This window comes from Schistocerca piceifrons, chromosome 1 (assembly GCF_021461385.2).
Source record: "Schistocerca piceifrons isolate TAMUIC-IGC-003096 chromosome 1, iqSchPice1.1, whole genome shotgun sequence".
NCBI lineage: Eukaryota > Metazoa > Arthropoda > Insecta > Orthoptera > Acrididae > Schistocerca > Schistocerca piceifrons.
The window spans coordinates 1073415392-1073423019 of record NC_060138.1 but is presented as its reverse complement, the minus strand read 5'-3'; positions in this window follow the sequence as shown (position 1 = coordinate 1073423019).

Here is a 7628-nt window from a genome sequence, read left to right as displayed (position 1 = left end):
CCACTAAGCTGAAGATAGCTGCTGATGATTTGCCTTTCATCTCCTATAGCTTGCTTGGTATTTCCTATGACCATTATTACTTGTCATACATCGATCAGCAGTCGTGGAGTAGAAAAGATTTGGTTACATTATAGAAGATGAAGAAACGCCCATAGCTCTTAAGGGATGGAGTTTAGAGACCATGATTACTAGACCTTTTTGCTTCGGATGATTGTCCCTCCTGAATATTGACCATTCCTCTCGAGACACTGTCGAAGAACTTTCTACCGGAATCAACAACCTTAGACAGCCACGTCCCCAGGGCAAATAACACAATAATCTTTCATTTCCCTCAACTCTCGGACATATCTACACACCTTACTGGACAAGAGTCAAGGAGATGCAATCGAAATGCAAATTGGATTTCTGCCGAGTATCAACTGAGTGACAGTTGCTAATTGTTGGGTATAAAATAATATTGGCAACAACAAACGACATTAAACAAAAGATTTATTGAGTAACCCATCTCAAAATTCCCAGATTCCTAAACAGGTATCGACAGGGGGTTCACGAACTTAAACCACACATTGCTCGAACTGCCAGTTTCTGAGCCAAAAATACCCATTGTAAATGGGAAGAGCTACCCCAAAATATAATACTAATACAATACTGCAAGTCATAAGAAAACGAAAATAAGCAAAGCAGAGTGATTTGCCGTGGAGGACCACCTCACAATGGAAACACTCTTCTAATGGTAAATATAGCAGCTTTCACTATATGAAGAAGATTCTGAATGGGCATTCCATGACAGCTGACCATCTATTTGAACACCTAGGAGTTTAAACTGTTCAGACTCACTAACCATATGCATTTTCTATGCAATTACTATGTCAGTTTTATTTTAATTGTAGTTTTACTATAATATGTCAGTTTTACTTACTGTGATTTAGATTCAATTTATTTTCTACAAAGCCACGAACATATGTCTTTAACTGCACTATTTGATACATTACATTTGTTGCAATCAACATCCGTCACTATCAAATTAATATCATCAGCAAACTGACACGTTTCAGAATAAGTAGTCATGTTACAAGCTACATTATTTATATACACACTGTTGGAAAAATAAATCTGTCATCAGTCGCATAAGACTGGCGCTGTAGCGCCACTAAGAAGATGCAAATCAGATTTGCTTTAAATACACGCTGTAACGGCCGTGAAAGTTAGTTACCTTTGAGACTGAACATGGTGAGTCGATGTTAATCAAGAACAGCTTTAAGGTGACGAAGACGTCATTAACGAAAACCTCACAGACTTTGATCGAGGTCTTATAGTAGGCTACGAGGATGTTCCTTCTGCGGCGGCGGTGTTTACGACACTATACGGTTGCAAGAAGATCTGGCTCCGGGCGGCAACGTGGCATTAGCGAACGGGAATACCATCGTGTTCGGCGTATGGCTCTGGCGTATCGCCTGTCAATGCAGCAGTGACACACCTAACTGTTACAAATCGGTTTCTTGGTAGTCTGCTTCAGGTCAGACTCTCTGTGACGAGATTAGAATTATATTAATACCTGCATCTGCTGACGGGCGTTGATATATATCAACGGGGACAGGTGAAAATGTGTGCCCCGACCAGAACTCGAACCTGGGATCTCCTGCTTACATGGCAGACACCATATCCATCTGAGCCACCGAGGGCACAGAGGATAGTGCGACTGCAGGGACTATCTCGCGCACTCCTCCCACGAGACCCACGTTCTCACCTTGTATGTCCACGCACTACATTCGTAGTGCCCCACCCCAACACACTCATTACTCGTGGAAGACATTCTTATCAAGTCCCGTAAGAGTTCGGGGAATATTCGTGCATCCACACAGAAGACTCTGTGTGTGTGTGCATTCCGCTCACCATAAATTACCACCATTTGGGACTTCAGTAGTGTAAAGCGAGATCCCATTGAGGACAGGGTGGAGATCTTTTGTGTCTTCTGATGAAAGGTGTTCCTAAAATGATGACCGTACATTGGTTATAAGCAGGCCAGTTGAGGGCCTGCAACCAAACTGTCTGCGTGGTAGATACACTGGACATACACCTGGAACTTTGGTCTGTGGTGTGATTTCGCATGACAGCAGGAGCATTCTCGTGGTTATCCCACGCACCCTGACTGAAAATTTGTACATCTGTCTTATAATTTGACCGATTGTGCTACCACTCATGAACAGCATTCCAAAAGGTAGTTTTCAACAGGAAAACACTCACCCACACGCCACTGTTGTAACCCAATATGCACTTCAGAACGTAGATGTGTTGTTTTGTCTGTCTTGTTCAATCACCAGATCTGTCTCCAATGGGACACCATCGGACGAGAACTCGAGCGTCATCCACAAACAACATGGACCGTTGCTGTATCGACCGACCTAGTTAAACTTACACTTATATGTCGTACCTAGACAAATGTATTCCCGAAATTTCATTACTGTAAATTAATTACATTTTGATGTTGTGACTTTTTTTCAGTCAAAGTATAAGCAACAGTACCAGACCCACCACTGACCATTGAGACACCCCCGCTATGCTTGGTCCCCACTACCTCATCTACGCCTGTACCAATTCCATGTATGGATTCCTAATGTAAAGAACTGAGTTGTCTAGAATGGTTTCAATCGATATGGCAATAATTACAGTCTTTGTGTACCTCACATATATCCTTTATTCCGTGCTGTAAGTATTACCGCTAGTTTGACCATCACCTATTGCTCTTCAGATAAACTTCTCTTAAGCTCAATACAGGGGCCACATTTTCGCGCTAGCTGCGTCTTACATAAGCGTTGCTTGCGTGATGCGCAGTGACTTTTAGTTGTTTTATACTGCTGTTTCCTGTTGGCGGCCACTCTGTTAACTTTGTAAGTAAGCAGAGGAGACATGCAACACAACAGAACAAGTCCCATCTCGTACATAAACAGTTCTTACAACATATATGCAGCTACCATATGTTATTGATGGGCAGTAACCTAATGCAGCAACAATCCGAAAGTGGTTCACGTAGCGTAACACAAGGAATTGATTACCTACGCATGTGACTCTTTGATTTCCTGTGAAACGAAACTGTTAGATGCTTTTCTCTCTTGTGTAGCAACAATAGATAAACAAAATTTGAGTTGTGACTCTTACTACAATGTATATTAACACAAATGGGGTGAAACAGACGTGATGGAAATCTCTAAAAACTCCACTGTGAAAATAGAAATAATGGACCAGCATAGTTTTTACAAAGCGCCATAAACACGTGCCAATTAAGGCTGAAATGAAAAGTTCAGAGAAGATAACCTAGGTAGAGAACCAAAAGTCACACTTCTGCCATCCGTACACCTGTTTCACTTCCACATTTGTTTCAAGCGTGCTACAGATATTGTTCCAGTTTATGAGGAATTGAATGAAAATTATGTAAACGAGGTAGATGAACTGAAAATACATTGATTCCAGTTTACCTCACGATAATGAATGACTGCTTGAACAGACCTACTTTCCCAGCAACAAACCAAAGGATTGTGAACGAGAAGGTGAACTCTGTTGCCCCATGAACAAATACAGGCTACTTCTATCAATGTTCGATGCCTTGACGGCGTTTCCTGCTTATTTGTCTGAGCGGGAGAGCAAAAGAAAAATATGGAGAGATTAAATCATGCTCCAACCACGTAAAATCGCAAAACTGAAATATCAGCATGAACAACATTTCTGGGTTTGCAATCATGATTATATTATTTACAGCGCTTGGATCACAGTGACGCAAGGCATAAACATTCCTCTTTTGTACAAGAATCAGATTGCTAGATATCTTGTTTCCACAGAATGAACAATAGAAATCCAGTGTGTATACTCAGATTTTTATTTTTTGTAGGAAAAAACTTGCTGGCAGTTCAGCATGGGACATTGTACACTAAAGCTCCTATTTTCCTACTGAATAGCGCTGTATGTATATCTATCGGCTAGCCCCGCAGACACACAATGTTTACACAAGATCTTCACACTCCTTACTCAAAGGTTTCTCTATGAAAATAATCGACATCTATAAATTTAAATCTACCGGTGTAAAGTCTTGGGAGCTCAGAGAGTCAACAACAAAAAGAACGAGTTGTTTGATGAGAATAATGAATTCTCAAACAAAATGGAAGCTTCTAACGCAATTGCTTAAGTTGCTGTTTCCGTCTACTTTATGTGTATTAGGAATAATCCGATGAATTGCAGACCCATATAACTGGCGTCGATTTGCATTAGGAATTTGGAACACATACTGTGTTCTAATATTATGAATCACCTCGGAGGAAACGTTCTATTAACAAATAGTCAACACAGATTCAGAAAATGTCGTTCTAGTGAAACACAACTAACTCTTCATTCGTACGAAGTTATGAGTCCTATCGACAGGGCATCTCAGTTTCGTTTCATTAGGCTTTTTACACTGTTCCTTACAAGAGATATGTAATCAAATTGCGCCTCTTTGGATTATCGTCTTAGTTGTGCGACTGGGTGCTTGATTTACTGTCAGAAAAGTTATTGTACCTAGTAGTTGACGGAAAGTCTGCTTTTTCTAATCTTTACAAACGATTTAGGAGACAATCTGAGCAACTCCCTTAGATTGTTTGCAGATAATTAACGCTGTCATTTACCACCTGATAAAGTCATCATAAGATCAAAACCAATTGGAAAATAACTTACACACGATATCTGTATGGTGCGAAAAGTGTAAATTGACTCTAAATAGCCGGCCGCGGTGGTCTAGCGGTTCTGGCGCTGCAGTCCGGAACCGCGGGACTGCAACGGTCGCAGGTTCGAATCCTGCCTCGGTCATGGGTGTGTGTGATGTCCTTAGGTTAGTTAGGTTTAAGTAGTTCTAAGTTCTAGGGGACTTATGACCTAAGATGTTGAGTCCCATAGTGCTCAGAGCCATTTGAACCATTTTTGACTCTAAATAAGGAAAATTGTGAGGTCAGCCACGTGAGTACTAAAACAAATCCGGTAAATTTCGGTTACACAGATCTAAAGCCTGTCAATTCAACTAAATACCCAAGAATTATCCGTGTAAACAACTCAATTTGGAACGGTCGAACAGATAATGTTGTGGGTAAGGCAAAACAAAAAAAGAGTTTTATTGGCAGTACAATTAGAAGATGCAACAGGTCCATTCAAGAGACTGGCTAACTACACTTGTCCATCCTCTGCTGGAGTATCAAGGTGCGGTTTGTGATAGTTACCAGGTAGAGTTTACGGAGGACATCGGAGAAATCCAAAGAAGGAATAGAGGAGAGAGTATCGTTTATATGATAAGCGAGTTGGGGTGCTAATCATCAAAACAAATGTGTTTTGCGTTGCGGCGAGATCTTTACATAAATTTCAATCACCAGCTTTCACCTCGGAATGCGAAAATATTTTATTGACGACACGCTACGTAAGGAGTAATGATCATAGTAATAAAATAAGAGAGCTCGTTAGGAAAGATTTAAGAGTTTATTTTCTTCACACTCTGTTAGATATTGACTCAAGTAAGCTCAGTCTGCTTTCAGAGTCTGACGAAATCTGTCGCAACACCGGAGAAAATTGATGCCCGTGCAATGATGTCATTGTCTTAGGATGTCGGTAATAGACAATACGTACGTGTTCGTATATTGCACACTATTCTTTGTTACTGACATGGCACTGAAAGTGAGTGTAATCTATGAGAAAAGGCGATTCGCTCATGAATGAGGGAAGGAAAAAGAGAGGAAAAACTGAACCTCATATTTCTTTCACCTTAACTGACAAAATATTTTAAAGAGGGCGTATACAGTTTCTGAGTTTATACAAAGGTTTCTTACATTGGTGGCTTCTTCAATAAGTTCTAGAGAAGTGAAAAATGTTTCGGGTTCGATTCTAGGTCTGTCACAGTTTTTTCCGACGCGTGATGCAACTTAAACCCCAGACAATACTTTGTGTAAGCGATTTGCACTTTGATTCAAGTTGCACGTTACATTGCTGAACTCCGATATAACTGGTTGTGTAAGCACGTTGAAAGGTCGACAGAGCGAGGAAGCGCAGCGGTTTATTTACTGTAGGTCTCCACTACTCTCGCTTGTAACCTATCTTCTTCATTTCAGTATAACTGTCTCATCGTACATCTTCTACGATGTTTCTTACGTACTCATATCTAGTACTTCGACTGTGATTCTTTCATCCATCATCCTTTCAACTACAGTTTATAGCAGCAACTTATGTCGTAATAGTTCCATCTCTCCTATTCTTTACCTTATTTATCAATGACTTCCTTGTCCGTTGACCGTTTGCAAGAGGTTTTCAATCGTTGTTCGACTAATCCATCAGTTCTCCAACACTCTCCACTAACAAACACGTTCCAAATGCTTTATATTGTTTCATTACTGTCTTCCCCTGCACCAATGTTTTTCACCTATAAGCAGGTATGCTCCGAATATAGTGTTTCATCAACCATTTTGCTGCCTCAAGGCTTACATATTTGGACATTCGCAGCTGTTTTTTTTTTTTTTTTTTTTTTCGTTTGGGATAACTCTTAGAATTACGTTGAAAATTTCTCATTGACGTAGAAATAAAGCATTTCGTGTTGTATTCCAGGAAGCACTAGACACGATTAAACTGCGAGGATACCCAATTTCTTCTTTATTCCATATCTACTGCTTCTGTTTTTGTGGTGTTTTGGTCCAACGAATGATGTGTTTCAGGACGTCTGAAATCATAAGCAGCTGAATGATAAATCCGCAGGAGCCGGATGTAACTTGATTATCTTCCATATATTTTGAAACTAAACCCTACTTTCGCAGAAAGAAGCTAACACGTGATCCTTCTAATAGATCTTGCCACAGAGTTGCGTAAATACCATCCTTAAAATTGAAGAATGTGTAAACATGCTATTGATAAACGAGATATTTGCGAACATAATATTAACATCTACATAAATAATTGTATGAGTTTTCAGGTTAACACAGAAAAATAAGGTATTGAAATTTTTGTGAAGTTACTAACTAAAATAAGGGGCTCGAACGCTGTGTCGTACGATCTTTGTCATTATACAAGCCACTTCGATCTTAATTCACGGATCATTAGTAATGATGTCTGTTAGAGTGTGACAGGTTTGATGTAAAGGACTGTATCACATACGAGAATGCTATGCAGAGACCAGCGGAGATTGGTATGTGCTGAGAGGACACGAAGACTTTAATATACTAGACAAAATAAGCCCGGATATTGTTCTTGTGGAATACATTTTAGGGAAAGTTGAAAAAAAAAAAAAGAGTTTGTTGGCTGCTCTAAACGACCGCAGTCAGTACACTGTGGCTTCGTTGGTGATGGTCCCTTGATCTTCATAATGACCATCGTTAAATCGGTATTGAAGATTGACCCGCGGAGTGGCCTCGTGGTTAGAGGTGCCACGTCACTGACTGCGCGGCCCCTCCCGCCAGAGGTTCGAGACTTCCCTCAGGCACGGGTGTGTGTGTTGTTCTTAGAACAAGTTAGTTTAAGTAGTGTGTAAGTCTAGGGACCGATGACCTCAGCAGTTTGGTCCCTTACAAATTCAAACACGTTTGAACAGTATCAAAGGCTGCTCTCTTACAGAATATAATCTTGAGTTTTGGGCA